Genomic DNA, 25614 nt, shown 5'->3' on the forward strand with positions numbered 1-25614 from the left:
CAGGGTCGTCTGGTTAATTGGGGTCTCCTAGGCATCCTAACTAGGTTTTCTCAAAAGGCAACCGTGACTGGGTTTGATTCTCCACCCAAGGGTGCAGAGGATGCATTTCTGTACAGATGGAGCATAGAGGCAGCCCCCCTGTCTCAGAGGTCTGGTGCAGAGTTGTATCAGGGCAGGTGCAGCTGCAGTGGTTGAGTTTGTCTGTTCCTGAGCCATGTTGCAATGAGACTGTCTTTCACACTGTAAAGTCATGGTGACAAAAATGTGAGTGTGGAAACATGAACAAATCTTTACTGAGCAATACTTCCTTACTCTGCCTAGTTAGACTTGGAGTAAAATCCTAGACATTTTCGGTGATACAAAGAACCTGTTTTGTTGCTTTTCAACCCAGATCTTAGGGTATGACAAATGACAGTGAAGCTGTGCACCCTATGTATAAGTTGCCAGAAGCTTACAAATGACACAAAACTTTACCACTATGCCACCCCTGCCCTGTAGTCGCACACCCACTCCTTTCTCTCTTTGGTTCAGAGAGAGAAATCCAGTTCCTTTCTTATAATCTACAGAGTGCATACCAAAAGAATCTGCTATGTTAAGACGGAGTCTCAAAAGCCTTTTTTCCTGTCTTTGTAGCAAGCTATCATTTTTCATTTCCTCCTAAGTCAGACACCACCTCTGAGATTTACCTCTTTTCATTGATGTCAGCAGGAACTGACCTCTTGTCTAGCTGTCCTGAATCCCTATTGTCAGTTTGCCTTTGACCAGAAATATCTATATAAGCAGAGGGGGAATGAGAGCATTTATCGCTTTAAAAAAATTCCATGTTCTGTGTTCAAGGTCAGTTTCCCAAAGATTCACTTGAGGAGTGGGGGTGGGGGGGTTGGGGCAACCTGCCAATGGGCCTGGGTCAGAAGCAGCTGCATGAGATGCCATTTTTTCACATGCAAACAGTGGCAAAGAGATTTGTTTATGCCTTGTCATGACTGGACAACCCAAATACCATCAAGCCTGCATCAGCACTCGGGTCTGGGTTTTGTCATTGTCAGTCCCTCTGGTATTCAGAAGAGATGCTGGCTCAGGAGGGCCAACAGAGTTTAATTTCCAAATGCATCTGAAATCCTTTAAGCCTTTTGTTGGAGCCATTGCAAAATCATAGTGGCTGTAAGCCCTTTTTTTTTCCCTTCAGTGGTTGCATCACAGTCACCAAGACAAGCACAACTGGCTCTTTCTCCAGAGAGACGTTGGCATCCGTGGTCCAAAGGTTAAGCTGCTGGGGCCTGGCGGGGGAATTGCATTTCACTGGAGAGTCCAAGTGGGTGCAGGCTGAGCTCAGCAGCCGCTTGGGAGCAAGAAGCAATTGCTGGCTGTTCTTTCTCTGGGGGAATGCAGGCAGCATATGGTGTTCTGTGTGTGACACAAATGGTTAATTTCCACCAGCTTTTCTGTAGTTTCAGCAACTCTGGAATTAGAAGGGACAGGTTCTTTACAATTCCCTCCAATATCTCTCAGTTACTTTCCAAGTCTCTGCTTTTGTTCTGCTGTTTCTCTTTCAGCGGCTTTATTTTGCTTGGAGGTAAACACTTGGCTTGGAATTGAGGGGGGATTTAACTGCTTTAATTTTTTTTGCTTTTGCTTTTACCCAGGGTCACTGGAACAGTTATATCAAATCTTGAAATAGTCTTAAATGTTTCTACTCTACATGTGTGTGCAAACACTTCGCACACATAGCCACACACACACATGCTCACCCCCTTCCATATGTTTATTAATGATTGTGAAACTATATTGGTCCACATGGGCTAAAGATTAGCTGAAACAAAGGCAAAATATTTTATAGATTTGAAGGTGGGGGGAGGGAAGAGCGAGGGTGAAAAGGAGGGAGGGAAAGAGAAAGAGAGAAACTAATAATAATAATAACTGCCATTTATTGACAACTTTCTATGCACTGGGTAGTGGTGGTGGTTTAGCTGCTAAGTCATGTCTGACTCTTGTGACCCCATGGACTGTAGCTCACCGGGTTCATCTATCCACAGGATTTCCCAAGCAAGAATACTGAAGTGGGTTGCCATTTCCTTCTCTAGTGCATCTTCCTGACTCAGGGATTGAACCTGGGTCTCCTGCATTGAAGGCGGATTCTTTACAGACTGCACTGGGCACACACGCATTCATATTCATTGAATTGTCTTGAAACCTGTCGGACAAAGGGGTTATTACTATCCTCATTTTACAGTTGAGAACATTGAGGTCTAAATTACTTGAGACATCATCCCAGATCCAAGCCAGGTTTTCCTAGCACAAAAGCTATTCCTAATCATGATATCTTAATGCCTATCAATAGCACATACCTGACTCATTTACTCAGATTTGTGTTTTTGAAGAAGATAATTGTATCATTGCTTTTCCACAGCAACAAGTTCTGAGGGGAACAATGATAATGATTACAACTATAATTATTGGTACTTTTAGGATTCAGACACAACCATTGGAGCCTACATAGAGTATCTCACTTAAATTTTCTTGTATGTAAATAATAATATATATTATTTCCACTTGACCAATGAGAGAAGAAAAGCTAAGACTTTTTTAAGTAAGCAGCGTGTCCCAGGTCACACAACAAGCAAAGGGCAAACTGGAATTCCAAGTCTAATCAGCTGATTCTGAAGTCCTAAAGCTTCTCAGAGTCTGTTCCATTTTTTTCTTACTGTTTTCTTAGGGGGAAAGTCCCAGAAGAGTGTAGTTGGAGGACTTCTCTGGTGATCCAGTGGCTAAGACTTCAGCTTCCAGTGCAGGGGTTGCAGGTTCGATCCTTGGTCAACATGCCTCGCAGCCAAAAAAACAAAACATAAAACAGAAGCAATATTGTAACAAAATCAATGAAGACCGTAAAAAAAAATCCACATCAAAAAAAAAAATCTTAAAAAAAAAGAGCATAGTTGTTAAGTCATTTTTCAGTTTATCTGTGAGTGCCAGCATCTTGTTTCTAATACACAGAGAAATTTATGCATTGAACATGTTGTATGAGTACATTTGGAGAGATAAATGTTTCATAAAATGAGAAACAAGCATTTACTGAACTTCAACTATATGCCAGGCCCTAGGAATACTAACATTCAAAGGAACCTTCAGTACATAGACAAGGAGGCTCTTACATAAATGCTTTCAATAAAAAGTAGTGAGAACAGTGAGGGGCTATAGACCACATGCCCAGATGCATGCAGTCTATAGCATTTAATGCAGTCGAGGCTCTGGGAGGCCCTGGTACCACACATTCATTGTTTGCAGATGCTTATGTCTTCACGGCTAACAATTTTAGAGGATAATCATGTTCTTAGCAATTCATGAAACTGATAAACAAAGTAAAAGTCTCCCTACTGCCTCCTGAAGAATGGAACTATACAACAAGACCATCTCAACACAGATACCCCAGCCCAGCCCTGCCTGCCTACCAGGACTCCCTTCTAAAAATGCTGAGTAGCCAGCAACACTGCAACGCCTCCATTTCAGTGCCAGGTGACTTGACTAGGTGGACACCCTGCCTAGAGCCTCTCTCCCTCAAAACCTGTTCCAGGATCAGATACACTATCTGTAGTTCATTTCTGAATGTGTTTGCCACTTACTGCTCTGGATTATTCCCTAGACTCTGTACTCCACTCCAAAAAAGACCTGAATTTTTCTTTTTGAAATGACTGATAATGATACAAAGTGATAGTGCCTCTAGGTTTGTATTTTTAAAAAGAAAAAAAAAAAATGTCTTGACCAAAAAGCAAACAAACGAAAAACACACACACAAAAACAAACAACAAAACCTTAAACCACAAGACCTGGAGATGATTTTCTTTGCTCATCACCAGATTTGAAAGCTAAGTGGCTCCATTAGGCTGGATCATGAGAAAAATAAGTACAATAGAGGAAATCAGTAAGGAAAGAGAAGAGTGAAGCAGATAAACAATGAGAGAGAAGTAGAGACAAGACTTCACAGCCCCTAGGAGATGGAAGCCCTTGAAACTTCCCAATTTCCTACAAGTTTCAGTGGTGCCCACTTGTACTTCCCCTGAGTGCTGCCAATTACTCTGTTTTATTTAATAAACCTTTTTATGCGTTTTAGCTAGAGTGAGTTTCTCTTTCTTCCTACCAAAAGATGCTTGACAAGAAAACCTTCAAATCCTCCTTTGAGTAATAAATTTATTGTTTTAGTCCCCCCTTTCACCTCAAGAATCAGACCCAATCAGAGCTACTTACGATCCATCAGATGGATTTAGCCTTTTGCTCCTGCTCTGTCTTGGTTGATAGAGCAAGCTTGGAATGCCCATCGCCTACAAGTTTAAGTGTCCACAGCCCAGTCAGCCTTTGAGCCCCAGCTGGAAACTTCCTCCATATGGCTTCTTGGAACCTTTCTGTCTACAAGTAATTTCTCACTCCCCCATAGAGCCTTTTATGTAGGTTTCCTGGCTCTGGCACTTTCTCACTTACAATAGAGCTGTCAGGATGCCCAGCTTATCTTTCCTAGTAGAGTGTAAGCTCCTGGGGGCACAGACTTTTGTCTTATTCTTTCCAAACTCTACCAGTGTTTATTTAGCACACACTAAACATTCAAATGCTATTTATAGAACTTGTGGGTTGGGGGGATGAATGAATTCAAATTACCATAAGGCATAATTAACTGAAAAATGTCAATACTCCAATTTTGGAGGGGAAAAAATAAAAGTAGAGAACTCAGATCATATCAACTATAATATACAGTCAAAACACAAATTACAGGACTTCGGAGGTTACTACAAATTCAATCAGGTCTTAATCTCAATTGAACTTAATCTCTAAGGTTTCTTCCACCACCAAAAAAAATCCATACTTATGTGATTCTGTATTTCATATATCTACAGTACTCCACAGGGAGACCTGAGGTTAGGGTTCAAGCCTTGAGATGCTGTACATTTGTGGTGACTAAAAGAAAATCCTGTTGAAAAAAAAATTTGGAATTAAAGAGTTAAATTTTACTTGACGAAGAAGGAGGAAGGTGGGAAAGATGAAGAGAGGGGAAGCGGGAGAGGGGAGGAGGAGGGGGAAGGACAGTGCTGTTATCCATTTACTGTATAACATTGTATGTAATTATTTCTTTTAATTACAACCTCTTAGCTCAATTCTTCAGTGGCTCAGCAATAAAGAATATGCCTGCAATGCAGGAGCCACAGGAGACATGAGTTCAGTCCCTGAGTCAGGAAGATCCCCTGGAGGAGGGCATGGCAACCCACTCCAGTATACTTGCCTGAAGAATTTCATGGACAAAGGAGCCTGGCAGGCTGCAGTCCATAGGTTTGCAAAGAGTCAGACACTATTAAAAGCAACTTGGCATGCATGCAGCTCACTTCTACTGAAATACGAGTGCCATGAGGGAGTGATTTTTATTTCACTCACTGATGTATCCCTGTATATGCCTATAAGAGTGCTTGGCATAGAGGTGATATACAGTAAATAATTGCTGAATGGGTGATTGAATGATGAGTGAATAGGAAACATGAAAATGGGTAAGATGTATCCTCAGCCCTCAATATGCATCCAGGGCTTCCCTGGTGGCTCACTGGTAAAGAATCCCCCTGCAATGCAGGAGACGAGGGTTCGAGCCTTGGGGCAGGAAGATTTCCTGGAGGAGGAAATGGCAACTCACTGCAGTATTCTTGCCTGGAAAATGCCATTGACAGAGGAGCCTGGCGGGCTACAGTCCATGTGATCGCAAAAGAGTCAGACACAACTGAGCTACTAAACAACAACAACAGCATGTACAAAATAAAACACATTTTGGGTCCCCTGCCCAGATCACCTTAAGCAACCAACACCCCCATGCCCCAGCTGTTGTTAGTGTCTACAGACAGCTGTCAGCTGCCTGCTACTCCTGAGAATTGACTTAGTAGGTGGGAACACCTCTCCCAGAAAGACCTGGGAGGTTGTACGCTAATTCCAGAGGTGGCCACTAGCCAATGGTTGACTAATAAAGGGGTCCAAACAGTCCCTCCCTTGCCTCAGCGTGGGGAAGTTCTGTGGGGTTTTTCTAGGGTTCTCCCATGAAATTAAGCTAAAGCTAGCCTTCAGCTAAGTATACATCTTCATCTGGCCCTTCTTATTCTGCTTTTCTCACTTCCTACCTTACAGGTTGCCTGAGAGCATTCCCTCAGTAAATCAGGGAAGGGGATAACAGAGTCGGATGGCATCACCAACTCAATGGACATGGGTTTGAGCAAGCTCTGGGAGTTGGTGATGCACAGGGAAGCCTAGCATGCTGCAGTCCATGGGGTCACAAAAAGTCAGACACGACTGAGTGACTGAACTGAGAGCATTCCCCCAGTAAATCACCAAAAAAATCCTTGTCTCAGGCTCCACATCTCAAGAACTGGTGCCGAGACTGAAAGGGGAATTATTTGTTACATCTGATGTGCCAAGCACCACTTTTGAGATATTATATTCATTTTGAAATTTAATTTAATGCTAACTTCACAACCAATTTTCAAGACTGTTATTATCATCCCTAAATTACTGATATAAGCTGAATAATTTACTTAATCATTCTATATGGTCCAAGTAGGATTTGAAGCCTGACCTACCTAACTCCAGAATCTCTGTGCCTCATACTATACAACATTTTTGTTGTTTGTCACTAAGTCGTGTCTGACTCTTTGCAACCCCACGGACTGTAGCCCTCCAGACTCCTCTGTCTGTGGGATTTCCCAAGCAAGAATACTGGAGTGGGTTGCCATTTCCTTCTCCAGGGAATCTTCCCAACACAGGGATTGAACTGGTGTCTCCTGAATTGGCAGGCAGATTCTTTACCACTGAGGAATCCTAATGTTAGTACAGGAATTTATTCATATGCTTTGGGAACCTTTTTCATGACAAAAGAGGACTACATGAGATTTTTGTGGCTGATCCTCAGTTAACCAGAATATGCAGTTAATCGTAACTGCCTTTAAATTCAAGGTAATCAAATAGTCTCTCTCAGACAGGCTATCCCTTCACATTCTGATGAGAGTCTGACTTAGGAATTGACATGTTAGGGAGTCTTTCAGTACTCTTCACTGCATCAGATCTTTAAGTAAATTCTTGGCCCTATGGGAGAGTAGATATCTGTTGACCTATTCTGTTGACTGATGAAGACATTCAGACATTGAGTGATGTTCCCCAAGGCCTTATAACACATCTTCATCAGAACCAAACATTTCAAATTTCTTACCCATGCCTCAGACGTTCAAATTGTTAGCTTGCACAAACCCACAGTGTTCACCATTACTGAGAGGGATGAGTCCTGATAAAAATCTGTTTTGACTCAAGTCTGATTCTACTGGTCAAGAATGGGGCAAAAATATTTACACTTGAAGAATTATCATCTTTCCAAGGCAGAGCCTCCATGGACCATATTAATTGGAATTGGGAGAGGATTAAATGTAGAATTAAATTCTTCAAAATAATTAAAACTAAGAGAAATAGACAATTCAGACATTTCCTTTCTACTTGAGATCCTTGGGCTAGTTTGTTTCCAGAGCCGACTTGTTTGGAAGTGTATTATATTTTTATAAAGGAGATTTTGAACTTCTAAATACTTGAGAAATAAAATTTGCAGGTCTGAAAAAGAAGAGATAAATAATAGGCAGATGTATTATAGGCCAAATGTGGGCTAGAATGACAAAACACAAACATAATGCCCATAGAATGGGAAATTATATTGAAACTGTGGCTCATGAATATTTCTGATGCTTTCAGGGGAATTACTATAAAAGGGATATAAGTTATATTATGGAGTTCTGTGTTCTTCTGTCACGGATATTTTTTTGTTTCCATAAAAGCAATGCTCTAGATCTTCAGACCCTATCTAGATTTGATTTGCATTTGGCAGCAATGGATTTTGTATCAAAGAAGAAAATATAAAAAGGAGATTTCATATAGGTCTCTAGTTTTAAAAAGGAGAATTGCAGTGTAATACCCAGTGCATAAAAAACAAAATCTGTAACTTCATTTTGTTAATGAGTGTGCTTTTTTACCTGTTTTTAGACAACTCCTTTCTCTAAAGCTGAATCTCCCAAAACAAAGATCAACAAGCATACATTTTCATTGTAATAATGAGCACTTGGATATCAACATTTCAAATAATGATTATAATATGAAATTCAAAAATAGTGTCATTGATTGGGAAGCCTAATGTCCTGAGCCTGAGAGATCTGGATTCCAGCTCAATACAAACTAATTATGTGATATTGAGCATTCACTTATTATTTCTTGATTTCCTTTTCCTCATTTGCATATTGAGAAGATTGAACTAGACAATTTCTAAGATTTCTTCCAGCTCTATATGTGAATTCACATTTGTAAAATTAGTTTAAGTACTTTGGAGATCGATCCTGGTTGTTCATTGGAAGGACTGATGCTAAAGCTGAAACTCCAATACTTTGGCCACCTCACGCAACGAGTTGACTCACTGGAAAAGATTCTGATGCTGGGAAGGATTGGGGGCGGGAGGAGAAGGGGACGACAGAGAATGAGATGGCTGGATGGCATCACCGACTCGATGGACATGAGTTTGAGTGAACTCCGGGAGTTGGTGATGGACAGGGAGGCCTGGCATGCTGTGATTCATGGGGTCGCAAAAAGTTGGTCACGACTGAGTGACTGAACTGGACTGAACTTTGGAGAAAGACCTCAAAACCTCTATAATCATTTTCCCAAATTAAGTGAATTATATTTTTCAGAACATTTCTTTCAAGGCTATGATGAAATGATGAAACATAGCTTTCCCCCCAGAAACATACGTCATGTTGACCTGCTCCTTTGAAATATATCAGTATTGTTACTGAAAGCATGTTGAGGTCAGATATGTGAACAAGGAAAATATGATGGACATAGCGAAAGGAAATTATACAAGAAAAAAGATCTAGGTAGTGACACCAGAGAAATACTCAAGACTAAAATGGTTGGACAGACAACATAAATCTAGATAAGTCAGAAGTCAAATGCATACAAATCAGCTAACACAAGAAGAACAGAGCAAATGTGGTAGGTCAGAGTCTGGGATCAGAGAGTGGATATTAATAGCATTAAAGAACAGAAAACATCAAAGAGAGATCAGATTTTAGGGCATAGCTTATTTCCTCTCTATGCTGTTTATATTATGGGTAACTGTGCCCTTGTGTGCTCACTGTAGTCAGAATAATGTGAAAAGTAATACTGTTGAAGTAAGATACTGGTTCAAGTAGGATGTTGACAAGGATTTAGAAGATTGCTTTTCATTAGAAAGTATCAGAAGATTCAGATGATTTAGGGATACTGTACACAGGAGAGGAGAGACGATAAGAAAGGAGAAAGCAGCATGTCTTTCTTAGACACTTGCTTTGTCCTGGCTCGGTATGAGGAGAAAACAAGCCACTCCCTACTTCCCTTTCACTCATACGAAGCTAAACCAGTACAGCTAGCACCAGGGAACATGATCTGGATAATGAAGGCAGGGATATAATGTCCACTCTTATGGAAGACTCCTCACAATAACTGGCATAACCTTCCCCTCTTTCACAGCAACCCCTTTGGGTTATCCAAACGAGAACAATGTAGAAAGCCACACTGGGTAAAGACTCTCTGATATCCATTTCTGTCTGGCTTTGTATGAAAACACTCTGACTCATGCCTCATTCAAATAGAAGGATTCAAGAGAGCAGTTGTTATAGAAATGCATGGCAGCATAGAAGGTTCTATGGACCCCACAGAAGTTCCTTTTCCCAGAGAGAATTCTTCTTCTGTATCCGTTAACTAGTTGAAAGGGGGTGTCCTGATTTAAAGCAATCTTCTAGTTGCTCTATGGAGAGTATACTATAGGGCAGCAAGAATGTAAGCAGAGAAATTAGCTAGGAGACATTTTAGGAGTCCAAATGAGAGATGGTAGTGACTTAGAGGAGAAGGCAATGGCAAGCCACTCCAGTACTATTGCCTAGAAAATCCCATGGATGGAGGAGCCTGGAAAGCTGCAGTCCGTGGGGTTGCTAAGGGTCGGACACGACTGAGCGACTTCACTTTCACTTTTCACTTTCCACTTTCACACATTGGAGAAGGAAATGGCAACCCACTCCAGTGTTCTTGCCTGGAGAATCCCAGGGACGGGGGAGCCTGGTGGGCTTCCGTCTATGGGGTCACACAGAGTCGGACACGACTGAAGTGACTTAGCAGCAGCAGCAGTGACTTAGAATTCCAGCATTCATCTGTATATGGTTTCCTCACCATCCATGCATGTGGAAGAATTATGTTTCTTTTTCTCCTTGCAGTTGGGTGGTACTCTGTGACTAGTTCTTGTCAATGGATTGGTCGGGGAGCAAAAATGGTATGTGTTGCTTCCAGGGTGGAGCACTTGATTTCTGGGTTAGAATTTCCTGTGCTGTCTTATCCCCTGCAACTGTGACTAGTAAAATTCCAGATGTGGGGACATTTCAACGGGGGCCCTGGAATGAGGAAGAAGTGGAACAGAGCTCCCTGCTGATATGCAATGGACTGAGTGAGAAATGGGTTTGTTGTTTAAACCACAGAGATTTGAGGGATTATTTGTTACTGCAGCAAACCTTAACCACCATTGATACTAATAGTAGAAATGGTGAAAAGTAAGTAGATTTGGAATAAAGTCCAGAGGCTTGATTGACAGGACTTTCTGACAGTTTGGAGACAAATGGCCAAAGAAAGAAGAATCAGGGCTTCCCTGGTGGCTCAGTAGTAAAGAACCTACAGGCCAAAACAAGAGACTCGGGTTCGAGTCCTGGTCTGGGAAGATCCTCCATAGCACAAAGTGGCGTGGCCTTTGTACTTGGTGGTACAGTAGTTGCATGCCACAACTGTGAAGCCCGGGCTCCGGCCCCAGGGATCACAGCCATTGAGTCCATGTGCTGCGCTGCTGAGGTTCTCCCACCTTGGAGCCCACCCTCTGAAACAAGAGCTCACCACAGTGAAGGGCCTGCATGCCACAGCTGGAGAGTAGCCCCAACTTGCTGCAGCTAGAGAAAAGCCTACGCTGCAGAGAAGACCCAGTGCAGCCAAGAAATAAGTAAAATTCGTTTTTTAAAAAAGAAGAACCAAGGATGACGGCAGCACTACAGTGAGCCTATAGCTGGCATTGCTAACAGTTACAGCTCTTTTTGCAATGGTCCCAACTAAGTCTTGCAAGCCTCATTAACACAAGCTCTAAAAATGTGCTAGAGTGAGATGGAAAAATGAATGATGTGACTTGCCATACCTGGGAGAATATGGTGTCTTGCATTTCTACTTCTTGTAGTCTTTGACTCTATGAGGGACTTAGATGGTTAGAACTTTTATCATTGGGTTGGGAAGAAGTGGACACAACCAAATGCATTTCAACCTTCCCCAACATTAATACTGAGGACATTTCTATACCATAACTAACTTCAGGGGAAGTCAGGAAATAACTGAAGCATTAGAAAGCACCTACCTCAAAAAACACCCTTATGGCAGAAAGCAAAGAGGAACTAAAGAGCTTCTTGATGAAAGTGAAAGATGAGAGTGAAAAAGCTGACTTAAAACTCAACATTCAAAAAACTAAGATTATGGCATCTGGTCCCACCACTCCATGGCAAATAGATGGAGAAACAATGGAAACAGTGACAGATTTTATTTTCTTGGGCTCCAAAATCATTGCAGATGATGACTTCAGCCATGAAATTAAAAGATGCTTGTTCCTTGGAAGAAAAGCTATGACCAACCTACACGGCATATTAAAAAAGCAGAAACATTACTTTGCCAACCAAGGTCTGTCTTGTCAAAGCTGTGGTTTTTCCAGTAGTCATGTCTGGATGTGAGAATTGGCCTATAAAGAAAGCTGAGTGCTGAAGAATTGATGATTTTGAACTGTGGTGTTGGAGGAGTCTCTTGAGAGCCTCTTGGACTGCAAGGAGATCCAGCCAGTCCATCCTAAAGGAAATCAGTCCTGGATATTCATTGGAAGAGATGTTGCTGAAGCTCCAATACTTTGGCCACCTGATGTGAAGAACTGACTCATTGGAAAAGACCCTGATGCTGGGGAAGATTGAAAGCAGGAGGAGAAGGGGACGACAGAGGATGAGATGGTTGGATGGCATCACCAACTCGATGGACATGAGTTTAGCAAGCTCCGGGAGTTGGTGATGGACGGGGAAGCCTGGCTGCAGTCCATGGGGTGGCAAAGAGTCGGACATAACTGAGTGACTGAACTGAACTGAACTTCAAAAAATATTTTATGAAAACCAGAAATCAGAAAGAAAGAACTAACTTCTTGAGTAATAACTATTGGTAGATTTAGATGTTCAAAAAACTGACCCTAAAATACTTTATCCTAACACTGTATTTGATTGGACTAAATTTAAAAGGGAATTTTACACCAAAGAAAATAGTGAATATAACCTAAAAGAAGCAGACTCACAGATACAGAGAACAAACTTGTGGTTACCGGTGGGGGGCAGCAGGGAGGGAAAATAGGGGTTGGAGAGTGGAATGTACAAACTATTGGGTATAAGGTAGACTGAAGAATGCATTGTACAATGTGGAGAGTGTAGCCAGTATTTTGTAGTGACTGTAAATGGAAAGTAAGCTTTTTAAGTTATGTAAAATTAAACAATTTGAACTGTTTTAGAAAGGGAACTTCAAACACTGTTGAAAAATCTTGTCTTCATATAGGTCTGTGGCTGTTACACTAATTGTGTGATTCTGGACAAGTCGCTCTAACCTCTGTGAATTTTAAGTTAATCATTTATAAATTGGGAGTAATTGTGAAGGTTTTTTAAGAATTAAATAATGTGTATAAAACTCATTGTCAACTACATGGTACTAGTCTAATATTAGGATTATTATCATTTTTAAAGAATGAACTACAGGGGCTCTTTTTCCCTTATTTTCAAGGCTACATGTAACCCTGGTAGTTCTACAAAGGAGATATGAGAAGTTTAAGTCACCATACATTTGAATCATGACACAGTGGCATTTGCAATATATCACTTGCCCCCCTACATATCAACTCACATGGGAGAAATTAAGTCACTATTTACTGTTAGCGTTATTGGAACTAATGAACTCAGTAGTGCATGCTCTCACTTATTTAAGTATTTGTTAAGCAGTTTCTGGTGATAATCACATAGACTAATCTTAGCTGCATTCTCCCCACCCTCAACAAATATCCTATTTCTAAGAGGCTGATAGAAGAAACATATTTGAACCTGGCTCCCAAATCAGTCCAACACCAATTTGTCAATTCCTCAGATTTTAACAATGGAATTAAAACATAACAGCTGAACACCAAAGATACAAAATTGTTGAAGAAAGAAGGGGAACCCACCAAGAAGAATCTTTGAATGAACTTTCAGTGTGTTGGGTATACGTAACAGTAACAATTTAGTCACAAGGTTAGAGGACACCCAGTAGCTCTGTTACAAGGCTGACATGAAAACTAGAATAAACTAGTCTTGGTAACAATCTAGAAATGTGATTAAATCCAGTCATGAATGTGGTACAATGTAAGTGTTTCTCTAATTAGATTCTGAACAAATTCAACCACATCTTGAGTTCTTTCCCTTTGGGATATTCAATAACTTAGATAACATGTGTAATGTCTATTCCCTCAGTCATTAGTTTTAGTTAACAGCTAATTGAGTTGTAGTTTTTGATATCAAATTTCCTCTTTGCATCTATCTCTGGGTCTATACAGAATAAAGCAATTTAAAAGTGGAACAGTTATGCAGTAAAGCTAGGAAAGTTAATATTAAGATACATCAAATTCTGGGTCTACCTCGAGTGTTTCATTCAAAATTACCTGAGGGCTTTCTCTAGTAGGAAGTCACATTCTCCACCATGACAATAGTTTTAAGAAATATCTATTGGAAACTTAGCCAGACACTTGTGTTAGGTGTGCTAAATGATTCAGATGTATTAGGTGTGCAGAATTATTTAACTTGTGATAGGTGTGCAAAAACTAGGAATGAAAAAATGATTTAAACTTTTCTGCCCTTAAAGTGGGCTTCCCAGGTGGCTCAGTGGTAAAGAATCCACCTTCCAATGCAGGAGATGTGGGTTGAGAAAATCCCCTAGAGTAGGAAATGGCAACCCACTCCAATATTCTTGCCAGGAAAATTCCACGGACAGAGGAGCCTGGCAGACTATAGTCCATGGGGTTGCAAGGAGTCAGACATGACAGGGCACACACCCCCACACACATGCTCTCAAGGTACTTAGAGTCTAATAAGAAAGACACACAAACCACACTGACACCGTGTGATAAACGCTTAGGGAGATGCAGAACTTTCAGCACACCTTCGCTTCCTCAAAGAGATGATACCTGAGCTGAATATTAAAGACACACAAGAGTTATTCACACAGATGAAGAAAGCAGGCATTTCAGACACAGGAAACAGCTTGATCAAAAGATATGTAGGAGCCAAACGTTTGGAGACAACAATCTGGAACTCAGCTTGTTGTGGGAGAATGAGGTAAACTAGCAGGCATCTTGATAGAAAAAAAAAAAAAAGCAAAGCTGAGCAGAGAGTTAGGACTGGGAATGGAAATTTAGAAGTCATCAAATGGGGCAGGAGAGTAAGACAGGGAAACAGGGAGGGAAAAAGTTCATAAGGTGGGCTTGATTCCTTGAAGCGTATTCAGGTTTAAGGGTTAGGAAAAAAAGGAGAAATTCATGAAGGGGCAGCAGAGAAATAATCAGAATGGTAGAAATAGAACCAGAAAAGAAACATAGAATGTTGAAAGTTCCAAGGAGATGGCCAACAATGACAAATCAACACAAAATTGCAACTAATACCAGACTAAAATAATATGCATTCTATTTAGCCATGGGAAAAACATATGCAATCTCTTAAAAAGCCATTTCAATCGTGTGGGGGTTGGAGGAATGTGAAGGGGAACTAGAGTTTAGATTGTGCTTCTTGATTCAGAAGAGGAGTGAGTTGAAGGAAGGTTAAAGTAAAGTGAAAGTCACTCAGTCGTGTCCCACACTTTGTGACAACATGAACTGTACAGTCCATGGAATTCTCCAGGTCAGAATACTGGAGTGGGTAACCTTTCCCTTCTGCAGGGGATCTTCCGCACCCAGGGATCAAAACCCAGGTCTCCAGCATTACAGAAAGATTCTTTACCAGCTGAGCCACAAGGGAAGCCCAACAATACTGGAGTAGGTAATCTATCCCTTCTCCAGCAGATCTTCCCAACCCAGAAATCGAACTGGGGTTGCAATGCACTGATGGATGCTTTACCAACTGAGCTATGAGGGAAGCCTAAGTTAAAGTAAGAGAGCATTAATAAGCTAAAGGGAAAGAATTCATTAGTGAGTAAGAAACTGACTATGTAGAGAAGATAGAAGATAGTGGAAGGGGGTGAGGATGCTGTGGAAATGTGAAGGGGGTGGAGAATGGCTTTCAATAGGCTGACACTCAATATTTTTTACTTTTGCCCTCTATAAGGAATATATTTCTCACAAAACCCAGTACATCCACAAAGATATACATACAGTCAGAGATGTAAAGCAGTTTATAGGACAATATTTACCCTTACTACATTTTATGTACCCTGATGTTTTCTTTTCATTCTATTTTCATTCCATTAACCCAATGAAGGTTAATTTCTGCTAGCTTGCATGCCTTCCTGATTGGATCAGGGCCCAGAGTTTTAAGAACACTAGAATGAAAGAGTCTTCAATCTCAAACATCAGTCTCTAAATCTCTAAACCTTCCAAACTTAGAAGAATATAAAGTAGGATAGAGATGAGAATAAATATACAGTTATACAGAGGAAGTTGTGGCACTTCGGTGCTCGTGGCCTCACTTTTCTTGAAGTAAGAACTGAGGTCAACAACTGAGTCCAGGGAGAATAGAGCATGGTGAAGGGTGTAATGAGAATGATGTTGAATAAAAGTGGTGAGAGTGGACATCCTTGTCTTGTTCCTGATCTTAGAGGAAATGCTTTCACCTTTTCACCACTGAGTATGATGTTAGCTATATGTTTGTCATATATGGCCTTCGTTATGTTGAGCTATGTTCCTGCTATAGATATTTCTCCAAAGAAGACCTGTAGATGGCCAAGAGATGTATGAAAAGATGTTCAACATCACTAATTATTTCGAGAAATGCAAGTCAAAACTATAATGAGATTCCATCTCACACCAATCAGAATCAGTTCAGTCGCTCAGCCGTGTCCAACTCTTTGTGACCCCATGGACTGCAGCACGCCAGGCCTCCCTGTCCATCACCAACTCCCAGAGCTTGCTCAAACTCATGTCCACCAAGTCCGTGATGCCATCCAACTATCTCATCCTCTGTCATCCTCTTCTCCTCCTGCCCTCAATCTTTCCCAGCATCAGGGTCTTTTCAAATGAGTCACTTCTCATCAGATGGCCAAAGTATTGGACCTTCAGCATCAGTCCTTCTGATGAATATTCAGGATTGATTTCCTTTAGGATGGACTGGTTGGATCTCCTTGCAGTACAAGGGACTCTCAAGAGTCTCCTCCAACACCATAGTTCAAAAGTATCAATTCTTCAGTGCTCAGCTTTCTTTATAGGCAAACTCTCACATCCATACATGACTACTGGAAAAACCATAGCCTTGACCAGACAGATCTTTGTTGGCAAAGTAGTGTCTCTGATTTTTAACATGCTGTCTAGGTTGGTCATAACTTTCCTTCCAAGGAGTAAGTGTCTTTTAATTTCATGGCTGCAATCACCATCTGCAGTGATTTTGGAGCCCCCAAAAATAAAGTCTGTCACTGTTTCCATTGTTTCCCCATCTATTTGCCATGAAGTGATGGGACTGGATGCCACGATCTTAGTTTTCTGAATGCTGAATTTTAAGTCAACTTTTTCACTCTCCTCTTTCACTTTCATCAAGAGACTCTTTAGTTCATCTTCACTTTCTGCCATAAGGGTGGTGTCATCTTCATATTTGAGGTTATTGATATTTCTCCTGGCAGTCTTGATTCTGGCTTGTATTTCATCCAACCTGGCATTTCACATGATGTACTCTGTATATAAGTTAAATAAGCAGGGTGACAATATAAAGCCTTGGCATACTCCTTTCCCAATTTGGAACCAGTCTGTTGCTCCATGTCCCATTCTAACTGTTGCTTCTTGACTTGCATAAAGGTTTCTCAAGAGATAGGTCAGGTGGTCTGATGTTCCCATCTCTTTAAGAATTTTCCACAGTTTGTTGTGATTCACACAGTCAAAGGCCTTGGCGTAGTCAATAAAGCAGAAGTAATTCTTTTTCTGGAACTCTCTTGCTTTTTCAATGATCTAGTGGATGTTAGCAATTTGATCTCTGATTCCTCTCCCTTTTCTAAATTCAGCTTGAATATCTGGAAGCTCACCATTCATGTACTGTTCAAACCTGGCTTGGAGAATTTTGAAAATTACTTTGCTAGCGTGTGAGATGAGTGCAATTGTGCGATAGTTTGAACATTCTTTGGCATTGCTTTTCTTTGGGGTTGGAATGAAAACTGACCTTTTCCAGTCCTGTGGCCACTACCAAGATTTTCAAATTTGCTGGCATATTGAATGCAGCACTTTCACAGCATCCTCTTTTAGGATTTGAAATAGCTCAACTGGAATTCCATTACCTCCACTGGCTTTGTTCATAATGATGCTTCCTAAGGCCCACTTGACTTCAAATTCCAGGATATCTGGCTCTAGGTGAGTGATCACACCATCATGGTTATTATCTGGGTCTTGAAGATCTTTTTTGTACAGTTCTTCTGTGTATTCTTGCCACCTCTTCTTAATATCTTCTGCTTCAGTTAGTTCCATACCATTTCTGTTCTTTATTGTACCCATCTTTGCATTAAGTGTTCCCTTGGTAACTCTAATTTTCTTGAAGAGATCTCTAGTCTTTCCCATTCTGTTGTTTTCCTCTATTTCTTTGCATTGATCACTGAAGAAGGTTTTCTTTCTTATCTCTCCTCGCTGTTCTTTGGAACTCTGTATTCAGATGGGTATACCTTTCCTTTTATCCTTTGCCGTTAGCTTCTCATCTTCTCTCAGCTCTTTGTAAGGCCTCCTCAGGCAACCATTTTGCCTTTTTGCATGTCTTTTTCTTAGGGATGGTCTTGATTACTGCCTCCTGTACAATGTCATGAACTTCCATCCATAGTTCTTCAGATACTCTGAATTAATGGCACTCCAATCAGAATGGCTATAATCAAAAATTCACAAACAGTGAGTGCTGAAGAGGGTGTGGAGAGAAGGGAACCCTCCTACACTGTTGATGGGATTGTATATTGGTATAGCCGCTATGGAGAACACTATGGAAGTTCCTGTAAAAACTAAAAATAGAGCTACTGTATGACCCTTCAATCCCACTCCTGGGCATATATTCAGAGAAAAACATGATCCGAAAGGATACATGCACCCCAATGTTCATTGCAGCACTATTTACAACAGCCAAAACATAGAAGCAACCTAAATGTCCATCAACAGATAAATGAATAAAGAAGATGTAATAGATAGATAGCTACAAAGAATATTAGTCATAAAAAAAGAATGAAATCTTGTTACTTGCATCAACACAGATAGACCTAGAGATTGTCACACTAAATGAAGTTAAGTCAGAGGGAGAAAGACAAGTCTTACATGATATTATTTATATGTGGAATCTAAAACAAATGGAACTTATTTACAAAACAGAAACAGACCTACAGACATAGAAAACAAATTTATGGTTACCAAAGGGGTAGGATGGGATAAATTAAGAGCTTGGAATTAACAGACGCACACGGCTATATATAAAATAAAGACCTACTGTATAGCCCAGGGAACTATACTCAGTATCTTGTAATAACCTATAATGGGAAAGAATCTGAAAAAGCATATATCTCTGAATCACTTTGCTGTATACCAAAAACTATTAATAACACAATATTGTAAATCAATTACAGTTTGATTTTTAAAATAATAAATAAATAAACATTTGTGAGGATAAAAAGTAATCTACCTAGATGAACTAATTCACTGCCTGAGTTGAGAGTGCAATACTGGTCATTCCAAATCCTGCCTGTCTCTTGTGCAGAAAAGATACAAGGCACTCTCATATTCTCTGCCTCCTACCACACCCACCAAGGCTTCCCTTGAGAGTTTCTGCATTCAGAGAATTGTTGAACTGTCCAGTTGACAGCACTGAGCGTGGCACTTGGCACCCTGTAGGTACAATTTGTTTCTTGGTTGCCATCGAGCTTGTGTTATGTTGTAGAAGTATGCTATCTAGCTGAGCTTACCTGGTGAATCAGCGGTAAAGAATCTGCCTGCAATATATGGGACCCGGGTTCAATCCCTGGGTTCGGAAGATCCCCTGGAGAAGGAAGGGTTACCCACTCCAGTATTCTTGCCTGGAGAATTGCATGGACAGAGGAGCCTGGCAGGCTGTGGTCCGTGATGTCACAGAGTCAAAACACAACTGGGTGACTTACACTTCACTTCATTCTGTATAGCCAGCTTTGTGTTCACATTGTTTGTCCACGAGGACAACTCTGCAATGAAACTGAGAAACAGGTCTCTGTGTTTGAAGCAATCTAAATCCATTCATTCATTCAGCAAATATTTATTGAGCCTCAACTATGTGCCAGGCACTAGTTGAGGCATGGGGATTGAGCATGAACAGGAATGACAGGGCCCCTGCATTCAAGGAGATACCATACCATCCTCTTTTGGAGGAAAAAGAGAGATGATTTTATTTGTTTGGTCTGATTTTTGAGTGATGTGGGATGGGCTGGGAATCGGCATTCAGAAAGACAGAGAAGAGCATGTACAAGCTTAAGACCCTGGATGACATGGAGCATGGTACTCACATGTCCCAGAAAGGGAGATGAAGCCAGTGTGACCACAGCCCACTGAGGAAGGGGACAGGCCCAGACTGGGGGCCTTGTAGACAAGTTAAAAATATTCATCTCTCTCCCAAGAACAAAGGGAAGCCATTTTGGACAGGAGACTGATGAGCAGATTGCCAGTCCTGGATGTACCTCAGCGTCTGACTACTTATCCAATTGTTTATCCTGGTGAGGCATCTCTCAGCTGGCAGATTAGTCACAGATCTGGTTTTTGTTTTGCTCTTCTAAGTATTGCTGAGCAAGGCCTGCATTTTGACTTCCCTTCCACTCTCACAATTCACTTTGTCTGGGAGAGTCTTCTACTTCTCCCTCTTCCAATTTTCAGACCAACTGGTGACAGCAGTCCTTAGAGGAAACTGACATTACTAAGAACATGGGATTTGCAGAGCTGGTATGCCTGAGCACTCAGGAAGTTTTAGAGGCAAGCTTAAATTTCAATATCACACCAGAAGACCATACGAAAACATTTCTCTTTGTCAGAGTGGAGGGGTTTGCCTCTGCTCCAGTCCAAAGGGGACTTCATTCCAAAGGGGAAATCTGGGAATTGCTAACTCCGGTTTGCCTTCTTTGTTTCCTTCTGGATTGCCTGTTGCCCTGGATGCCATGAAATTCAGAGGAGCAACTCCCTTTCCTGGACTCCAGTAGGGACTGCAGCTCTGGACTGTTGTGCAGAAGTACCCCAGGCTGGGTGTGGCCAGGGAAACTCAGCTCCCAGTGATGCACAGAGCTTATGTCCGGTGTATGCAGAACCCCAGACCAAATAATTCATTGGAATGACAATGAAGCCCAGCTCAAGGTGGGTGCCCAAGCTTCAAACACAAGTGTACCTCAGGAAGGCCTGGCAGCCTTGCTCCTGTGGCCACAGACATGGGGCTGATGCACTCTGTGTATGTTATTCAAAACACCTGCTCCTTGACAAGGAGACCGTGACGCCAGTCCTAAGACACCAGCTTCTTTCACTGTGGGGGATGGAAGCTATTGTCACCCTAGGAGAAAAAGTAGGAGCTGTTAGTTTTGTAATTTTCTCCAGTCCATTTGCTGACCTTTGGCTTCTGCCTCTTAGGCATTCTGAAACTCGCCCTCCCACCCCCACTAAATCAACCCCAATTCTGGGAAGCTTCTCATTTTCCCTCAGCTCTTTGAACCCATCAAAGGAAATGTTCTTTACCTTAGAGAAAAGTGGTCTATAGTTGCAATGAAATGCAATTAACTCAACAAACAGACCTGCCTTTGAGGCTGAACTGTGCTTTACTACTTTAGCAATTGAACCTCATAGAACTTTAGTGTCTCACCTTTGTAATACTGGTAATAATAAAAGTCACCTCATTGGGTTGTTGGAGAGATTAAATTCAAAGAGATGATGCTGTGTCTGGGACATAACATATGCTCAATAAAGCATACCCTACATCCTCCACTAATCCAGGAAGGAGGGAATCATATGGGAGTTGATCTCATAGAGAGATCTTGGACATAAAGAAAATCTGAAGTTTGTCTTCTGTGTCCCAGTGCTGTGTCTTCTTTGGTGGTGCAGAATTGAGACAGAATTTCTAGCAGCTTTAACTGCCAAGGTGAGGGGGTACAGATGTGGCTAAACTACTTGCTAGACACAGATGTGCTTCAGGTCTGTGTTGTGCCCTGCCAAACAAATAGACTCATGTAATGGGAGTCCCATTATTCTTTATTTAGAATATGAATACAAAGACAAGCTACTTCAGAGCCAATAAACCCAGGGTTCCAAAGTCTTAATTTCCTAGAATTTGGTGAAATCGTCCCAGAAACTGCTGGTGGGTGGGTTTGGAAACAACAGGCTAATCAATCCCATGCTTCATCCCTTGTCTGTAGCTAATTCCACAGTGTGGAACCTTCTCACTGGGCCTTGGGGATGCTCCCTTTCACAGCCCTCCATGGAGGTGACTCATAGCTTGTTTACTGAACCTTGGATGGGCTTCTGGGCTCTGTGGAAAGTGTTCCAGAAACAGCCCCTGTCTTTAAGTTCCCTTCCAGTCTTGTCTGTGAGCAAAATTGTACTTCTCCTTGTCCCCAGGCGTACCTGGTTCTTTCCTACCTCCAGACCTTGACTGGTGCTGTTTCACTTCTGGGAATACAGTCTCCATTCCCTCCCTAACCCTGGTATCTCCACTTGTCAACATTCTTCCCACTTGATTTAAGTTCAATCCAAATACCACTCAACCTTTTTCCTCTAAATTCTCAGCTTAAAATCCTCCTGTTATTCAAAGAGTTACTTGGAGTATCATTTCTCCATGTATACATTTCTCTCTCCTAGTTCAGTGTAATACATTGGGAGAGAAATCTTTGTTACTTAATCTTTGTGTCTCTCATGATATTTATGGAACTGAACTGTGGACACTGAAGGTTGAGTGAATGAATTCATTCATTCCACAAATACTTATTGACTGCCCACTATTGGCCAGGCACTGTTCAAGGTGGAGGATACAGAAGTGATTAGATAGGCAAAGCCCTTATTCTTGGGAGCTCACATTCTCCATGAGTAAATTCCAGAACTGTCTCACATTCTGCATGAATAAATTCCAGAACTGTCTAAAGGTAAAGGTAATGGGACTTTCCTGGTGGCCCAGTGACAGACTCTGTACTCCCAATGCAGGCGCCCTGGATTCAATCCCTGATCAGGGAACTAGATCACACATGCTACAGCTAAGACCTGGCACCATCAAATAAATAAATAGATTTTTTTTTAAGTAAAGGCAAGAGATGCCTAAAAAAATACCAACCTTGGTGTTATCACAAGACAAGAAAGTATTGCAAAATTTAAAAAAGAGAAACTATTGCAAATATATACCCTCTTTGTTATTCCTGATTTTCCCATCAACTAATATTTTATTTAAATTACTACCATTTATGGTTTGGTATTACCTGGGAATTCTGCTAAGTGCTTCACAGAAAACATTTCATTTTATCCTCACTGCAAGGCTAAGAAACAGAATCTAGTATTGCATTTGAGGAAACCATAACTCATGAAGGCTAAGTAGCCCACCTGAACACAAGAGCATAAGGGAGTGAACGCATGGAGGTCTGAACCCCACTCTACTCGACTCCACACACACCACCTGTCAATCATTGTGTTGTTCCATCATAAACTTTAGCACATGAGTCTCAGTGCCATAAACCATATGACCCACAGTTTGCATTTGTTCATCTTCTACTAGGCAAAGTTTCCCTGAAACCAGCCCTCATTGCCAAAACTTTGCACACCCCTTCCTACATACATTAACAACTGGAAACATTTTCTCCCTAAATATCAACCAGCTCAATTGCTATATTTAGAACATGATTCCAGCAGTTCCTTTCTCCGAAGATCCCATGTTGGGCCATCAGCCATCTTTCACCTGGAGTTCACCATGTCACATGCAGCAACAGTTTAACTCCTTGGGCAAGATTGCCACACCTCACACCCCTAACATGGCAAGCTACTCACAACATGTTCATTTTCCTTGTATGGAGTCAATGATTAACTTGTAAATCACCTTCTAAGACTCTCACAATTTTCAACATAAGATGCCCAACCTGAAATTTCATGATTTTATCCAATACCATCCCTGTGGGAAGCAGATCCAACAGAATCAGTTAAACTTACAGACAGACTCTTGTAGTCCTTAATGTAAAGCATTGTAGACCCAGCCCCTAGTAGAGAATGACTGTCTTTCAAATTTATTACCTCCCCTGTCAGGTCTATGTCTAAAACACACTTCTCATTCAATATCAACACTCCTCATAAATATTTGTTGAATAAATGAATCAGTAAATGATTTTTTAACTCTCTCTGAAAGTAATTTAAGATAAGGTGTATAGTGTGACCAAAAGAACATTGATCTTGCAGATTTTTAAAAAAAAAACTAAAAAAAAAAAAAAGAGTTTAATTCCTGGCTCTACTACTTAAGACCTGTGTTGCGTGTAGCATCGTGCAAGTAAATAAGCAGCCTTACAGTTGTTATAAAGTGAGGATAATATTATTTGGCTCAATTGTTGAGAAGCGAAAAATGAAATAACTTGGTATACACGTATCAGTGTTGGTACATGGTAGGTCCTCAATAATGCTTTTCTCCAAAAAACAAGAAAAGAAAAGCCACTTGTTTGGGTTTCACTTTTCTGTAAAACATAGATGGAAAAGAGATTAGATCTGGGGTGCACTTTTGTCTTCTCTTGGAATCTCTTGTTATTTTGAGGTGAGCCAGTATCTATAATTTTGAAAAGCCATTGATAGACCAGTGACAAATGCTGAGTTACTCTACTTGCTGGGAAATTAGCCATGGCACATTATCTCATGATAGCCAAGTTGTTGTGCTACTTGAATCAGCTATGGGATTCCCAGGAACACTGTAAGTTACTTGGCACTTCAGTTCTAAGAGTTTCATAATGGAGGGAATTTCAAATAACCAGAAATTCCAATTATTCCACATAAGTGAATGTAAAGTTACTTTCATTTCCCAGAGGTTTCCAGTACCTGATTTATCTCCAGATATCCCAGAGTCCAAATTAGAGGGACTAAAGTGAATACAATCTTGAGAAAATGCTCAGGAATGCTTGAAATGTGATAATGTAATGGAGAAAGCAAGAGAGTTTCAGAAAAACATCTATTTCTGCTTCATTGACTATGCCAAAGCCTTTGACTGTGTGGATCACAATAAAATGTGGAACATTCTGAAAGAGATGGGAATCCTAGACCACCTGACCTGCCTCTTGAGAAACCTGTATGCAGGTCAGGAAGCAACAGTTAGAACTGGACATGGAACAACAGACTGGTTCCAAATAGGAAAAGGTGTACGTCAAGGTTGTATATTGTCACCTTGCTTATTTAACTTATATGCAGAGTACATCATGAGGAACGCTGGGCTGGAAGAAGCACAAGCTGGAATCAAGATTGCTGGGAGAAATATCAATAACCTCAGATATGCAGATGACACTACCCTTATGGCAGAAAGTGAAGAGGAACTCAAAAGCCTCTTGATGAAAGTGAAAGAGGAGAGTGAAAAGGTTGGCTTGAAACTCAACATTCAGAAAACAAAGATCATGGCATCTGGTCCCATCACTTCATGGGAAATAGATGGAAAAACAGTGGAAACAGTGTCAGACTTTGTTTTTTTGGGCTCCAAAATCACTGCAGATGCTGATTGCAGCCATGAAATTAAAAGACGCTTGCTCCTTGGAAGGAAAGTTATGACCAACCTTGATAGTATATTAAAAAGCAGAGACATTACTTTGCCGACCAAGGTCCGTCTAGTCAAGGCAATGGTTTTTCCCGTGGTCATGTATGGATGTGAGAGTTGGACTGTGAAGAAAGCTGATCGCCGAAGAATCGATGCTTTTGAACTGTGGTGTTGGAGAAGACTCTTGAGAGTCCCTTATACTGCAAGGAGATCCAACCAGTTCATTCTAAAGGAGATCAATCCTGGATGTTCATTGGAGGGACTGATGCTGAAGCTGAAACTCCAATACTTTGGCCACCTCATGAGACGAGTTGACTCACTGGAAAAGACTCTGATGCTGGGAAAGGTTGGGGGCGGGAGGAGAAGGGGACGACGGAGAATGAGATGGCTGGATGGCATCACCAACTCTGTGGACATGAGTTTGGGTGTACTCCGGGAGTTGGTGATGGACAGGGAGGCCTGGCGTGCTGTGATTCATGGGGTCGCGGAGAGTCGGACACGACTGAGCGACTGAACTGAACTGAACTGAATATCAGCTCATTTGACTTCTTCATCCATTTCC

At 41.2% G+C, this 25614-nt stretch overlaps 2 long non-coding RNA genes across 7 annotated transcripts in view; one reads left to right on the plus strand and one right to left on the minus strand.

The window, feature by feature from the left end:
- LOC129554274 (uncharacterized) overlaps nucleotides 1-25614 on the plus strand; it is a 70396-nt gene that overhangs the window by 25984 nt on the left and 18798 nt on the right. For 3 of the 6 annotated variants that reach the window (XR_008685578.1, XR_008685581.2, XR_008685582.1), the window contains one exon: nucleotides 20484-20665. The exons of 1 other annotated variant lie outside the window; for it this stretch is intronic. This is a non-coding gene — a long non-coding RNA (uncharacterized LOC129554274). Of the gene's footprint in view, nucleotides 1-19055; nucleotides 19186-20483; nucleotides 20666-25614 lie in introns of all 6 variants that reach the window. 2 more of the 6 variants (XR_008685579.1, XR_008685580.2) reach the window with 1 other exon arrangement.
- LOC129554275 (uncharacterized) lies at nucleotides 1962-19460 on the minus strand. Its single transcript, XR_008685584.2, has 3 exons — nucleotides 19261-19460; nucleotides 2703-2820; nucleotides 1962-2191 (listed from the first exon to the last, which is right to left on the minus strand). It is a non-coding gene; the product is annotated as an uncharacterized LOC129554275 (long non-coding RNA).

Source organism: Moschus berezovskii, chromosome 14, assembly GCF_049115385.1.
Source record: "Moschus berezovskii isolate FMDL1 chromosome 14, NW_MosBer_1.0, whole genome shotgun sequence".
Taxonomy (NCBI): domain Eukaryota; kingdom Metazoa; phylum Chordata; class Mammalia; order Artiodactyla; family Moschidae; genus Moschus; species Moschus berezovskii.